This window comes from Camellia sinensis, chromosome 9, assembly GCF_055761805.1.
Source record: "Camellia sinensis isolate YWXY chromosome 9, ASM5576180v1, whole genome shotgun sequence".
In the NCBI taxonomy this organism is placed as follows: Eukaryota; Viridiplantae; Streptophyta; class Magnoliopsida; order Ericales; family Theaceae; genus Camellia; species Camellia sinensis.
Window position 1 is genome coordinate 126199517 of NC_138969.1, and position 16149 is coordinate 126215665.

Sequence of the window (16149 nt, forward strand, 5' to 3'; positions counted from 1 at the left end):
GCATATGTCGAGATAACTGATTGACGGTAAAGGACAAGTTAGGCCTGGTGATGGTCAAGTATTGCAAAGCTCCAACCACACTTCAATATAGAGTTGGATTGGCAAAGAGATTATCAGAAGTATAAGTCACAGCAAGCTTGACAGCAATGGGAGTGGAGCAATGTTTACAATCTAGCATCCCAGCTTTATGAAGAATGTCCTGAGCATATTTAGGTTGAGATAAAACATAGCCAGAGGCTAAGGGCTCAATAGATATACCCAGAAAATAAGATATCAAACCAAGTTCTTTCATGGAAAACACTTGGTGCATTTGAGTAACAATAGTCTGAATATGCTTAGTATCATTGCCAGTGATTAAGATGTCATCTACATATACTAGAAGAGCAGCAAAGGTAGATAATGTCTTTTGAATGAACAGAAAAGAATCACACTTGCTGTTGACGAACCCTTGAGAAATTAGAAAGGAGGAAAAGGTAGAGTACCAGGCTCTTGGAGCTTGCTTAAGTCCATACAAAGCCTTGCAAAGCTTGCAAACATAACTGGACTGAGAAGAGGTCTCAAACCCTTGAGGTTGAAACATATAGACTTCCTCTTCAAGCACACCATGAAGAAGGGCATTGGATATGTCTAACTGTTTGATAGGCCACATATGATATAAAGCAATGCATAAGAAAATACGAATAGTGGGAAGCTTGGCCACTAGGCTAAATGTTTCTTGGTAGTCAATGCCTTCTTGTTGAACATATCCCTTAGCAACCAACCTTGTCTTATGCCTAGCTATAGTGCCATCAAATTTCCTCTTGATTCTAAACACCCATTTACAGCCTATAACAGTTTTGCCAAGAGAAAAAGGAACAAGAGACCAAGTACGTTGTTCCTGAAGAGCCTAAAATTCTTCTAACATGGCTTGTTTCCATATGGAAATAAGAATAGCTTCTCTGTGAGAGAAAGGCTCAGTAATGGAATCAGAATTAGAAGCAGAATAGGTTTTGACAGAGGAAAGAGCAGCAGCTTTAGATTTGGTAACCATGATTGAAAGAAGAATGAGCAGAAGGACGAGAAATAGTAGGAGAAAGCAAAGGCAATTGAACAGAGAGAGATTGAATTGGAATAGAATGTTGAAGAAGAGGAGAAACCAGAGGCAAAAAGACTGACTCAGCTAGCAAAAAGATTGACTTAGCTGGAGAGAAAATAGCAGATGGTGAAAAAGAAAGATTGGCAGTTGAAGGAGAGGAAGAAGAAACTGGAGAAGACCAGAAAAAGGACTGAATCTGAGGTAAAGAATAAACAGATGGAAAAGAAGTAGAAGTAGGTGTGGACACAAAAAAAGGGAACCCACGTTCATTAAACACAACATGTCTTGATAAGTAAATTTTACTAGAAATTGGATGAAGGCATCTATAAACTTTAGCAAATAGATGATAGCCTAAAAACACACATTCAATAGATTTAGACTACAACTTAGTAGAGGTATAGAGTTTTAACCAAGGAAAACACTGACAACCAAAGGTTCTCAAAAATGAAAAATCTGGAAAATGATGAAACAAAACTTCAAAAGGAGTTTTGTGACCTAGCTTAGAAGAAGGCAATTTGCTAACCAGATAAGTAGCACAAGTAAGAGCATCAAACCAAAAAAGGAGAGGAACTGAAGAATGATGTAACAGGGCTATAGAAACTTTAGTGAGATGTCGATGTTTTCTCTCAGCCACACCATTTTGTGGTGGTGTATATGGGCAAGAATGTTGATGCACAATGCCCTGAGCTATGATAAAAGCCTTCATTTTATTATTACAGTATTTAGTGCCACCATCAATTCTAAGAATCTTAAGTCAAGTAGAGAATTGGTTTTCTACATAAGCTTCAAACTCAAGAAACTTATCATACACATCACTTTTATAAGCTAAAGGATATAGCCAGGTAAATTTGCTAAATTCATCCACAAAGAGAACATAATATTTCAAGCCAGAGGTAGAGTCAAATGGACCCCAAACATCACAATATATCAATGAAAGAGGTTTATTAACAGATGAATTAGACAAATGAAAAGGAAGTCGATGACTCTTAGAAACACAACAATCAATACAATCAAGTGAAGTGAGATACTTATTGGCAGTAAGCTACAATTGAGGAACAAGATGTTGAAATTTCAAACTACTAGGATGACCTAGTCTATTATGCCATACAATCCTAGAAGCAGGCAATGAATTAGTAACAAAAGAATCTAGTGTAGAAGTAGCAGTAGATGTGAGTGGTGCTATATTTTGAGCAGCAAAGGTAGTAGATGAAGATATGTGAGTGATTGATGGAAGAAAATGACATAATCCATTGAGATTACATCCTTGGTGAAGAATGTTCTTCGTAACTTTGTCTTGAATCACAAACTTGGCTTCGTCAAAACTAATGATACAATTATTATCCTGGGCCAACTTTTGAACAGAAACAAGATTAGAAGACATAGAATCAGTATGAAGGACATTATTAAGCTTGAAAGAATAATGAGGTGTAGGAAGGAGACCTTTACTAGTATTCTGAATTGGAATAGAATTTCCATCACCTACGGTAATGTGATCTGAACCTGGATAAGCCTGATAGCTACTGAGATGACTCAGATCATTGTTAATGTGGTCTATAGCTGCAAAGTCTAAGTACCAAGAACTAGACTGAAAATCTGTAGAAGCCTGAGACATATGTGAGGAAAAAGCACTAGAACCAAGTAAAGAAGAAGCAAGAAGAGCTCTAGGTTGCTGAGAAGAACAGAATTGGGAGGATGGAGAATGAGTAGAAGTATGTGAAGATAACTGAAATTGAGGATCCATGCGATGCCAACAATCTAGTGCAGAATTACTCAGTTCTCTACAAATTTTGACAACTTGGAGTAGAATAAACCTGATTGAAATTTCTTCCTCTGCCTCTATTGTTGTTGTAGTATCGGCCATTGCCTCTATATGATTTGGAAGTTCGACCTCCTCTGCTGTCTCTATAGGAAGATCTTCTTCTAGAATAAGTGGAAGTAGGTGCACGGGAAGCAAAATTAGCAAATCCTTTAACAGAAGAGAAAGCAACAGTTGGTTTTGCAACCTTCTTGTGCTTAGCTTCCAAATGGATTGCCTTAGAACACAGCAGAGATGATAGATCATCCATAGTTATAGTGCCAAATCGAGCACGAATTGCTGTGATGAAAGTATCATATTCAGACGGCAAGCCATTCAAGGTGATGAACACCAAATCTTCATCTTCAACAATTACTGAAGCAAGTGCTGACTGACTGACTAAGGCCTTGATCTTTGAGAGATACTCCTCCATCGTATCAAATTTCTTAGAAACAAGATTCAACTTGTTCTTCAATTAATGGATATAAGATTGAGAAAGAGATATAAATCTCTTGTGAAAAGAAGACCAGATCTCAGAGCAATGCTAGAACTGAAGAATAGTATAGTAGATTGGTGGTATAAGTGTCGCAGTGATATAGCTCAATAGATGAGCATCAATCATACGCCATTGAAGATGATCTGGATTAGGCACCTCTGTTCTTGTTGAATCTGTAATTGTGAAAGAAGGACATGGTGTTGAACCATCAACAAAATCAAAGAGATTAGTAGCTTTGAGAATATTGGACAATTGAGTCTTCCAGATGATAAAGTTGGATCCATCAAGCTTCACATTGAAAAATGATGAAAGATTGGAGATTAACAAAGTTAAATTCGCAGGAATTGAAGAAGACAAAACATATGAAGATAGAGAAGATGAAGTTGCCATGGCTCAGGAGCTCATGAGAGCATCAAGCTCTGATACCATGAAGAAAGACTTAAACCAATCTTATTTCATTAACTCTTTTCTCAATTCTACACATATTATTCTCTCCTCTATATATACAAAGCAGAGGCTAACTAACTATTCTAATTAACTCTAACTATCTAACAAACTACTGATAACTATCTAACCATCTAAACAACTGAGAAGATTTTCTCATGAGACAGCAGCACATGAATGCCATAATGAGGCCTTAGCTCAGCTCCTTAAACTCTTTGATCTGTTGCAGATATATGATGCATATGAGGTTGAACTGGAGCTTGAGTTAAAGCTGTTGTTGTTGGAGCTTGAACTAGAACTGAGATGTCAACAGTTACTTTAACCCAAAAGTTAGACCCACTTTTCAAAATAATGATGTGGTAATCTATTAGAACTAGGGATGTAATCGATTCGGTACGATTGGTATTTAGGTAAAAAAAATTCACTAAATCAATAATGTCGATTTTATTTTTTGAGCACCGATACAGATCGCTTCTCCCATCAAATCGCACCGAACGAAACCGATTAAAATGATTCAATTCGGGTCAATTTAATTATTTTAAGACCTTTTAAACTTGAGCCAGTTTTTAACATAGTCACTAATATATATAAAAAAAAACATTGAACACCACCTCAAACATGTCCAATCCATCCATTTAATAAATTCTTTTCAATTCTTAAATTAACAAAAATACAAATATAAAAAAAGTTTAAAAAATGCTAAGATTTAAAAAATAATGAGTTAGAATCAATATTCTGTATAATAAGAGCTTACAAACATAGGTTATAAAGATAACAATGTTAATTAATTAAGATTAATAATTTATTATACTTATTAATATCATTATATTATTAAATTTTATATATATATATATATATATTAAATACAATATATGTTGAAATGATTGGTTTCGGTTTAGCTTGGTGTATAAGGTGCTTGAACCGATACCAAACCGAAAATCAAAAAAAAAAAAAAATCAATTGAAAAACCGCACAGACCGATTCTTATTAAAAAAAACATATCAAATATAACCAATTTGGTCTGATTCAATCAGTTTGGTCAGTTTTTTCAATTTTTCTTACATTTCTAAGAATATCTCAAACAACTCTCTCCCTCATATATTTTCTAATTATTAACCAATCATCTACTTGACACCCGAGTCTAGAAAGTGGGTCTATGTATAGTTTTCTACGGAAAATGGATGACTACTGTAACTGTTGTCAATTTTTTTTAAATAAATATGAATGAAACATATAATTACTAATGTCTGAATATTTTAATTTTTTATATAAATATTTCAGTCAATTAGTCCTACAAGTTGAATACGAAAATCGACTAAAAAATAAATTTATAACGCATTCTCAAATCCAATCCCATACACTATATATTTGTGGTCCTTCTAGTGGCTCTAATATTTTGAGATGCTCACAAGTCCCAAACAACAATTTCAAGTCTACAGACAGGACACTTGAAAGGGAATCATCAATTATATTGTTGCCTGACTTCTGTTGGCCACATGCTCACCACTAGTCAAAATGAAAAAGAGAAGAACAAAAAAAAAAAGAAAAAAAGAAGCACATTTCAGAAGATCCAGTGGCATGTTCTGACTCTTCTCTTTAGCCATCTGTGGTCGACTTTCATCTTCAACTCTTCCCTCATGAGCTTTGATTTTTCATTCCCCTGTTTCCTTTCGATATCATGTGAAGATGATCGCTTCACTGGCTTTCATGGGAAAAAGAAGAAAACGAAAGGTAGAGTGAGAGAAAGTAACAGCTCATTGAGGAAGATCCCAGAGCATGTTCTCTCTTTTATCCTGTTTTATGATTCTTCATGCCCATATTAACCATGCATTTGCAACGCTAACATGGGATGTTATACAAGTGTATAATGCTTCTAGAAGTTGCCAAACACGTACAAGTATTACTATTGTCGGATAGACGTTGAGATTTGAAGACATTATAATATCAACTATCTGATCTGATGGCATGTTGAATTGTTAACCACCAATTCATTTGTATGCTCAATAAAAGCCGTCAGTTAGGAAAGGTGATATTGTCTGATACGTGTGAATTTCGAAGAGACATCAACTTGTGCACGAAATCATACCATAACTAGATGCAAAAATGTTGATTTTCATTCATGAAATGGTTGATAGAAGTCAATTACAGATTTTATTTGCCAGATCAATGAAGGGTAATTAAATCAGCAATAGTAGGTATCATGAAAAGTCTTTCATGAAAATGATCATGAAAGATTTGTGACTTTTGGATTACACTTAGAATAAAACACCATACACTAATCAAGGTAATCTAAAGATCATAAATCTTTCATGATCATTTTCATGAAAAAAATTTCATGATCCCTAACATTTCTCGTAATTAAATACCGTTTTCATTTGTGAATTCATGAAATGTATGAAAACAAAAGCAAGTTGATGTTTGGAGTGCCTCATTAGGATAGGGGGGACCATGACTGTAACAGTTGCTAACCGCCTTGCAACACCGAAGGCAAAGCATTAAAGGAATGATACCTAAGCATATATATGAATTCTTTTTCGTGGAATATCAATATAATGTGCGAATCACTCAGAATATAATGCAGTACTTGAAATTCAATTGAAAAAAAAAAAAAAAAATGCATGTTGAAATACAGTTCTTATGTGAATAAACAAATTACATATGCAGATTAAAACATATATACATGTGCGTACAAATGTATTTAGTAAATCTACAAATCACTAAGATTTTTGTTGAGATTTTCTGTCAATATGAAATAATATTTATTGATATTAAATTGTATTTTATCATAGGTAATTATTTGGTTGAAATAATGAATTTAGGTTTAGGTGAATTATTGGGTAAAGAGTAAATACAATTCTTGGAATCTGCCAGCAAGCATGCATGGCTGATATGGCTTTGTGAGTCTTGGAAGAACAAAGCTCATATTAGGATGTGTGTAGCTATTGGTTTGAGTCATGAAGTGGCAGATTTCATGGAGCAATGTGAAGGCACTGGACCATTATTATTATTATTATTATTATTATTATTTGGTACATCGGAAAACGAAACAAAAAAATAAACAAACTAAGGAAAGGAAAAACTAGGTGCCCCCATAATGCTGCTTGAGATAACACTAGCTGACCATATCCGCCACTAGTTGATCTCGGATTTCTTCCAAAGGATCATCCATAACAACCAACACCTCATTTTGATCATTTTTGCTAGTCCATAACAACCAACACCTCATTTTGATCATTTTTGCTAGTCCATCAGCACTCTTGTTGCCCTCCCTCATAACATGTTGAATCGTATAGCCACATCTTTGGATGAGGAACTTGGAATCCTCCACTAGACTTCTCAGAGGGTATGTGATCTCAATGTTCTCCTTTAACATATCAGTGGCATATTGGGAGTCCGTTTCAATGATAAGATCCTCGTAGCCTTTTTCGAAAGGTATCGTTATTGATAGCCCAGATTTCAACCTCAATGCTGGTACAATTTGTGAGCCAGTCGTAATACCAATGAAGCCATATGCCTTCTCATCATGGATTAGCCCCCGAATCCACCATTATCTGGATCTCCCTTTGAGTTTCCATCTGTATTCATCTTCAATTTACTTGGAGGAAGAAGAGACCAACTAATTAACACGTCAGCCAAGTTATTCACAATAGACATTTTGAAATGCTTCTTTAATATTAGTTGCATATTTATGGATAAGGTGGACACTTTGCTGCCAAGGCAATTCAACATTGTCAAATATCTTAAGGTTTTGATTTTTCCAAATCTGCCATAGTGAAGTAACAAAAAGAGTAGGTTCAATGGAAAGATAAGATTTAGATTTTAAAGTGGACTCCACCCAGATTTTAAAAGATAAGTTCCTGCAATTAAACAACCAAGTAGCAGAATTCAGACTAATCTAGATAGTTCTAGCTTTGGGACATTTTCTGAAGATATAACCTAAGTCTTCAACCTGATCACCACAACTATTACACACAGCAAAATCAATCAATCCTTTTGTACCTCTTAGGTTGTTGGTTAGCAACTTATGGTGCAATGCAAACCAAACAAAGCCTTTGAGTTTTGGGGGGATTTTCAGTTTCCATAACCAGAGCCAATTCCTAGAATCAACTACCTGATCAGTCACTAACTCACACGCTGAAGCAATAGTGAAAGCACCACTACTCGAGCCCTTCCATTGTGGCATATCTAGTAAATTACCAATCTAGGAACTTGAATCTTCAAAACAAGATCCCAAACTTCCCTACGCAACTTAACAGATATAACATCAACATTCTATCTACCCTCCTCATCCAAGAGAGTATCCACCGTCTTCGAGCTAATGAGGTGTGAGTTAGGGAATAAAGAGATCAAACTGCACTCCCCACACCACCAATCATACCAAATGGAGACATTGGAACCATTGCCAATGCACCATTTGCTACCCTTGACAATAATATCACGAGTTTTAAGAATACCCCTCGAGGTGAGAGCAGCCTTTCTCTTACTAGAATAGTTGAGAAGGGAATCCCCGTGAAGGTATTTTTCACTAAGAACTTTAGCCCACAAACATGACTTCCCATTGAGGAGTTTCCAACCCAGTTTAGAGAGTAAAGAAATGTTACTTTCCTTGGCTTTCCTAATGCCAAAACCACCCATTTTCTTACTATTGCACACCATGTCCCAATTCACCAAATGAATCTTTTTGGAGGTGCCCATATCACTCCATAAAAAATTCATGTTCAGTCTATCCAAGTCCTTACACACTTTCACAGGTAAGTCCATAGTTTGTATCATGTACGTAGAGAGGGCTGAAGTAATCGATTTAATAAGGGTAGCCATCCTTGCAGTAGATAACATGTTCGCCTTTCAACCGGTCAACCTGTTGTGGAGTTTCTCAAATATGGATGCAAAGTTTGGCTTGCTTACTTTGTTATGAAGCAGTGGGATACCAAGGTACTTTCCCAAGTCATGAGTGAGGGGTATACTATAGTTACTACTCAAGCTCCTTGCCTTGGAGATGGCACATTACGAGAAATGAACAACTTTGACTTAGCAAGGTTAATTTTCAAACCCCAAGCAGTTACTGAATTGATTTAAAACATCTATAATGGTATCACAATTCCTAGAATCATCATTGGCAAACAAGTGGAGATCATCTACAAAAAAACAGATGTGAAATAGCAGGGCCCCTTAGCAGAAGCCTTAATGCCCTTCCACTCCCCACTACTAACTTTCAAAGTGATCGAGTTCGACAACTGTAACAAGCCCGCGGGGGACCTCGCTACAGCTCGGACTCGACTTTTGTAGTCACGGTTCTAAGTCTGAACCAAAGAATCCAAATCCGGCAAATCGTTTTGAGAAACAGATTTTTGAAAAAAAAGTGCCAAACATGGACTGCTTTGCCAGATACAGAGTCGCCACCTAAATGTTTTTTTAATGGGAAATTTAGGAAACCCTGACTCGGTGCCAAAGGTCACGTGTCCGTCATCACCAAAGTTGCCTCGGCTCGGGAACTTGGGTACGATTGGGGAAGGTCACTTCGTGAGCACCCCCGCTCGCTCGATCAAAGATCGGCCTCTACTAACCGTGATATCTATTTTTGAAAACTTTGTGTATCCTTATTCCGGTTATTAGCCTAGGTTACTATGTGATGCACACAGCATATAAGTATAGACTGGGTCGCCCGAATTGAAACAAAACATTTCATGTTTATTTTTTTTGAAAGATGGTTTGCTACTCGCAAGTAGGCTTAAAATACAGATTTTGCCACCCTCGGGTGGGCTTAGAAAAGATGGTTTTGCCACTATCAAGTGGGCTTAAAACTCACAGTCAATGATTTGTTCCAATTTAAACAACCCAACCTTCACCCACAGGCATTCAGGCAGTTATATCATATAAGCATGTAGCCTCATGGTAAGCATGCTATTCATGGCAGTCACTCACACACATGCAAGGATGCTAAAGCATAAAACTTACCGAGTACTCCAAGCCAAAACAGAAACTTCATTAGAAATCATGCATGATCCTAATTATACAGAAATGCCTAATGCAACACATGCAAAATGCAACTATAGCAGGCTCGGCTATTCTAAACATGATGTATGGAATGCTACAACTAACATGTTTTCAATTTGGAATTGAAAGTACAATGCAGTTAGTATGATGCCCCGAGCCTGGTGCATGCAAAAACAGATGAATGATGCAAACATGCTATCATACTGTATGCTAATTGAAATATGCCCTAATCTAACCATCATAAGCGGATAAATAAAAGGGAGAAAGACGTGGGGTTGGAAGACATACAACACACACACGCACACTTATTACAGTTGTGCCCTCGCGCAGAGGGTCCAAATAAAATATATAGTCCCAAATGAAAGAATATTACAGTCTAAATATTACAGTCCGAAAAAATATACAAATTCCTACTTAATTAACAAATTAACTAAGAAAATAAATAAAACTGGCATGCAAGCCAGGGACTGCCTTGCTTCTGATGAATGATGCATGTCTAGGCTGCCTTGCGCGGAAATCCACTGGGATGCCCCAATTAGCCTCTGTTTACACCTGTTCTTAAAAAGCGTGCCAGACTCCGAAAAGTTGCTGATTCTTTATTTTGCTGCAACAGAGAGCAGGAAAGGGGCATAGCAATGTATTTTCACAGATATATGCATGCCTCAATCCTCGTGCCACCAATCACGCATATCGAGGCATGATGGCCGAGGAGTCGAAATGCACAATTCAATATAGGATGAATGCACATGAAAACACAACAAGAACCTAACTCCATCATGGGTAATCCGGAGTATCAGTGACAAGGGAATTGAGACACGTTCCATCACTCGGAGTACGGAACATACCTCGTTTCCCGTGCCCGGGCTAACTCGTATCCCGAACACGATGCAATATGCGTGATATGCATGAATGCAACTAAGATACAGCCTAGCATGCACAATACTATGAGAATGAGATGCCTCGAAATGCGTGCATACGGGCACGCAAACTGAGAAAATGCACAAATGCGATGCAAATGATATGAAATGCGATATGGACTTATACTAACATGAGTGAGCCTCAGCCACACTCACATGAGAGACCGGTAGATGAAAATGAAGTGCCTCGAAATGCGTGCACACGGGCATGCAAACCGAGACAATGGCATACGCAATGCAATAGCATGGAAAATGTAACATGGACTTATACTAACATGAGAGAGCCTCAGCCACACTCACATAGGATGCCGATGGATGAAAATGAAGTGCCTCGAAATGCGTGCACACGGGCACGCAAACCGAGGCAATGGCATATGCAATGCAATGACATGAAAACATGATATGGGCTTATACCAACATGAGTGAGCCTCAGCCACACTCACATAGGATGCCGATGGATGAAAATGAAGTGCCTCATAATGCGTGCACACGGGCACGCAAACCGAGACAATGGTAGAATGCGATGCAAATGACATGGAAATGACATATGGGATGCAATATGGACTTATACTAACATGAGTGAGCCTCAGCCACACTCACATAGGATGCCGATGGATGAAAATGAAGTGCCTCGAAATGCGTGCACACGGGCACGCAAACCGAGACAATGGTAGAATGCGATGCAAATGACATGAAAACATGATATGGGCTTATACCAACATGAGTGAGCCTCAGCCACACTCACATAGGATGCCGATGGATGAAAATGAAGTGCCTCGAAATGCGTGCACACGGGCATGCAAACCGAGACAATGGTAGAATGCGATGCAAATGACATGGAAATAACATATGGGATGCAATATGGACTTATACTAACATGAGTGAGTCTCAGCCACACTCACATAGGATGCCGATGGATGAAAATGAAGTGCCTCGAAATGCGTGCACACGGGCACGCAAACTGAGGCAATGACAGAATGCGATGCAATGACATAGAAATGGAAAGCAATCATTCTAATAGAATTTCAGCAATGAAATATGGGGTAAAACAGTCCCGAAATGAGGCGAAATAACACCAAATGCATGGAATAGTCCCGAAATGCGAATTTAGGCACCCGAAATGGCCTATAGCTATGTCAAACATGCACGATATGGACATGTGATGCAAAGACAGAAGCTAGGCACTCCCAGAAAAGGCACTTTCACAGTTATAAACATGGCCAAACAGCAAGCATAGGTAGGGCAAAAATGGCATGCAAGAATAGGGGCCAAGAGAGGGGTAATGAAGCAAGTGATATAAGCAAAATCCAAACTGAAAAATTTCCTTCTACAACATTGAAGAGGAACCAAAAATATGAATGTTTACATTATATGGAAAGCCTCAAATCAATATACAAACATGCTAAAAAAAACGGCACAAGATTGAGGCTCAAAAGGTGCTATAACATGAAGTATACAAAATAATCACCAAACAGGAAAAGACCCTTAATAAAACATGTTCAGGAGGTCAAAATAAAGCCACTTTTAGTTCGGACCAAGGTCCAAAAACAGCAACATCAGGGGCTGCCAAGGCACACAAAAATGGGACCAAAAAGAGGATATAAAGAGAAGTATAACATGGAAGTCTCAAACAGTGTTGATCCCTTCTTAAATGTTGAAGAGGGGCTCAAAATAAGCCTACTTACAGTTTATAACATTCTCCAAAATAAATCACACACAAGCTAAAAATATCATGCAAGAAAATGACCTTTTAGAGGGATAATGAAGCAAGTGCGAGATGGAGGGCTCAAACAGGGTTGAGCCCTTAATGAGACATGAAAATGAGCTCAAAAAAAGGGTACTTTCAGTTTTGGTCGGAGCTCAAATGTATAAGAAGGAGAGGCTAAGAAATATTGCAAAGAAAAGCTCAAAAAAGAGAAAATGGCTACTCACCCTCGGAGACAAGTCTTTTGTTGCTTCTTGGACCAATTTGCAGCTCCTTTAGCCTTTGAGAAGCCCTCCTTGTTGCTGGAAATGAAGTGGTGATGGTAGAGTTTGGTGGTGATGAAGAAAACAAGGTGTAGGACTTAAGGATTTTTAGGAAAATGAGAAGGATGGAGGGAGATATGGATCTTGAGGCTTGAAGACAATTTTTTCTAACCCCTAAATGTGATGCCACCAGCTGGTTATATGGACAAGAAGAGGGGAGAAAAGGAGGGGCAAAAGGTGGGGGAAAATAGGCAAGTTTTCCCCCACAAAATATCTCCCGGATTGGGATCTTTTCTGGGGGAAACAGCTGCACAGCTGTAAAGTACCAAGCATGAGGAGCATGGCCGGCCCCTTACTTTTGCTGCAGGTGGCCGGCCGGCCACCCCCCCTAGCCGGGCCAGCTAGGGGTCAAAAGGGTCAACTTGAAATAGTGGCCGGCCACCACATATTGGTGGCCTCCCAGGTCTCCTCTTCACAACCCTGTGGTTCGAATTTGGAAATTCTAAAATAGGAGAGAGAACAAGCCAATTTTAGGAGGGGTTCAAAAGGGTCAAAAGGAAATAGTGGCCGGCCATATGATATTAGGATCCTCCCATGTGTGTACAACACAAATATGTGGTTCAAAGTTCAAGAAAAATAGCCTAGGTTGTTCAACATTGGCCCGGAAGGAGGGGTTCAAAAGGGTCAAGTGGAATTAGTGGCCGGCCATGAACTTTTAGGATCCTCCCATGTGTGTACATCACAAATATGTGGTTTGGGGTTGAAGAAAGTGGCTCCAAGGTGTTCACCATTGGCTCAGAAGTGCGAAAAAACGGGTGTCGGAGGGTGAAAATAGAATATAACTGGTTGCCAAGATAATTGCTGGCCTCCCACCCTCCATTGACCTTCTCGGTGATGAAACAGAGCCACCTGCCAAAAACGAACGAAAACCAATGCAAAACGAACCCTCGGGGGCCAAAACACGCAGTTTGGGGTCCCGAAAATGAGCTGCTAAGCACCGAAAGTGGCGTTCGGCCACAAAGTGGGTTTCTCAGACCCCAATGTCCCTCAAAAGGGACAAAATAAGATGTATGCCAAAAATCAGAGCAAACGGAAATGGTTAAGCGGTCCCGAACCGAGGCACACGGCCAATAGTCCCGAAAAACCGGAAACCGGGCTCCGAAATGGGCAAAATGGCCTATGACCACAAAACATAGCCTACGGCCACTGAGAGATGGTCCACGGGACCTCTCCCTCCCCTCAGGAAAAGAAACAGAGAAAAACGAGTCTGGTTCGCAAACCGAGACAAGGCACAGGAGAGGGTTCGGAAGTCCGGAGGCAGGGCTCACGGCCGCGACTCTAAAACTTCTGAACGAGCACATTATGCAATATCACCAAGCGCTCAACTGGTGACGTCTAAGTCTTAAGGTCGGTCAAAAATGGGGTGTCTACAACAACCTTTCCATGCAAAGAACAAAAAGATAAGGGGATAAAGGATCTTATTGAAAAGTCCCTTCTTAAGATGAAACTCACGAACTTTTTCCCCGTTCCATGAGGAATTGACCTTAGTTACACAATTCATGATAAGCTCAATCCAATGATGATTAAGATTAAAGTCAACCAAGGTATCATGAAGAAAAGACCAAGAGACATTATCATATGCTTTTTCAAGATCAATTTTGAAAATCAGATCACACCTTGTTTGCCTTTTTTGAACCTAAGAGTATGGATGATCTCTTGGGCAATAATGATGTTGTCATTGGTAGTCCTACCCAGGATAAAGCTACTTTGGTTAGGGCTAATCACACTCTCAAGAAGGTGTTTAGTACTCACTATGGTTTTAGTAAGGGTTTTATAAAGGACATTGCACAAACTAATGGGCCTAAACTGTAACACCCCGATATTTTAACATATGTTATAATTACCAATCATTTATTAATCTCCAATTTCAAAGTATAAAGAGAGATTATAGAAAATTAATCAAAGTACAACCATTTCATAAGTGCGGTGTTTATCCTTCTCATAGATGATACATTTCACTTTACAACACTAGTGATCACAATAATAATACATTATAGTTCAAGAAATAAAAGAGATACAACAAAATGCCCAAAAATGGCTTACATCTTTCAAGACTAGGGCCTTAATTACATACATAAGTGGAATTTCTATCCCAAACACTTAAGTCTGATGGTTGTAATCACATAAAACATCCAAAATAAGTTTTTGTGCTCCATCAAGATCTCCACCAATTCCTACCTGAATAGAGGCATATCATCACAACTTGAAATGTTTGTTATGATAGGAATGAGCTAATGCCTAGTAGAGAATGCCTTTAACAAGGTATATAAACATTGATATAATCATGTGTAACCCAAAATCTGTTACTCTTAGAATTTTATTCAAAACAAATCCACATGAGTATATATATATATATATAAGAATATAAAACCTTTCCAAACAATCCCACATTTACTAACCAAATTCCACATTTTTTCGTCCTCACACGAATGGCCAGTAGGCACCTCAACTCTTCCACATTTGTGGTCCTCACACGACCGGGCACGTGGATACCTCAAAACATTCCCACATTTGTTGTCCTCACACAACCGAGCATGTGACGCCCTAAATTTTGGGAGCATCAAGGTAATATAATACGACAATACACCAGGGCTTGACTAGCAGATACACAACATTATACACGGAATTAAGTACAAAATATAAGTAATTACACTAAAAGGAAATATTAATTATAGTTATAGATAAAATTCTTCAATTAAAAACAGATCATTTCCTTGATACAAAACGATTAACCAAAATACAGTAAATACAAAATCTACTCTCTAAGATAGCCATGGTTCCTCAAAAGCTTTTAGAGATTCCGTTCTTGGTGTAAAACTCGCATCCACCTGGCATAAAACGCCATGAGCTTGGAATGCCCAGTAAACATACACACCCCAATCCTTTTCCCATTCCAAATACACAAGCAACATAATGGCACGATCATAACATACAGCGAAAGCAATAATTAAGCGGAGCTTATAATTAAATTTTGATTCTTAAGAATATCAGTCAATTAAGTTAGTTCTAGGCAACTCCCCGCGGGATGCCGTTTCTACCCAACCACTAACACTGGCCACGGTCAATTCTGAATATCAATGCGTCGCTTACCGCATAACCACCAGTGCGTTGCCTACCGCATAGTTACCAATGATACCCACACACCTAGGTTACATACTCAAGTGGTAACATCATGGTCTACCCCAAGGGAATGGGCTTTCGGGGATACTTTCCCTATGTGAGACCCTCACTACCACCCTTATGCCTCCCATTTCCGTTAAGCAGCTAGAATATCTTCTGTGCCATGACTTCACAAAAATGGAACACATTCCATTATATCATACTTTCGAATCTATCGTTTATTATCTCATAAAATTTACTACAATTATCGTAACTCATTACCATTCCATTTGATTTTCCC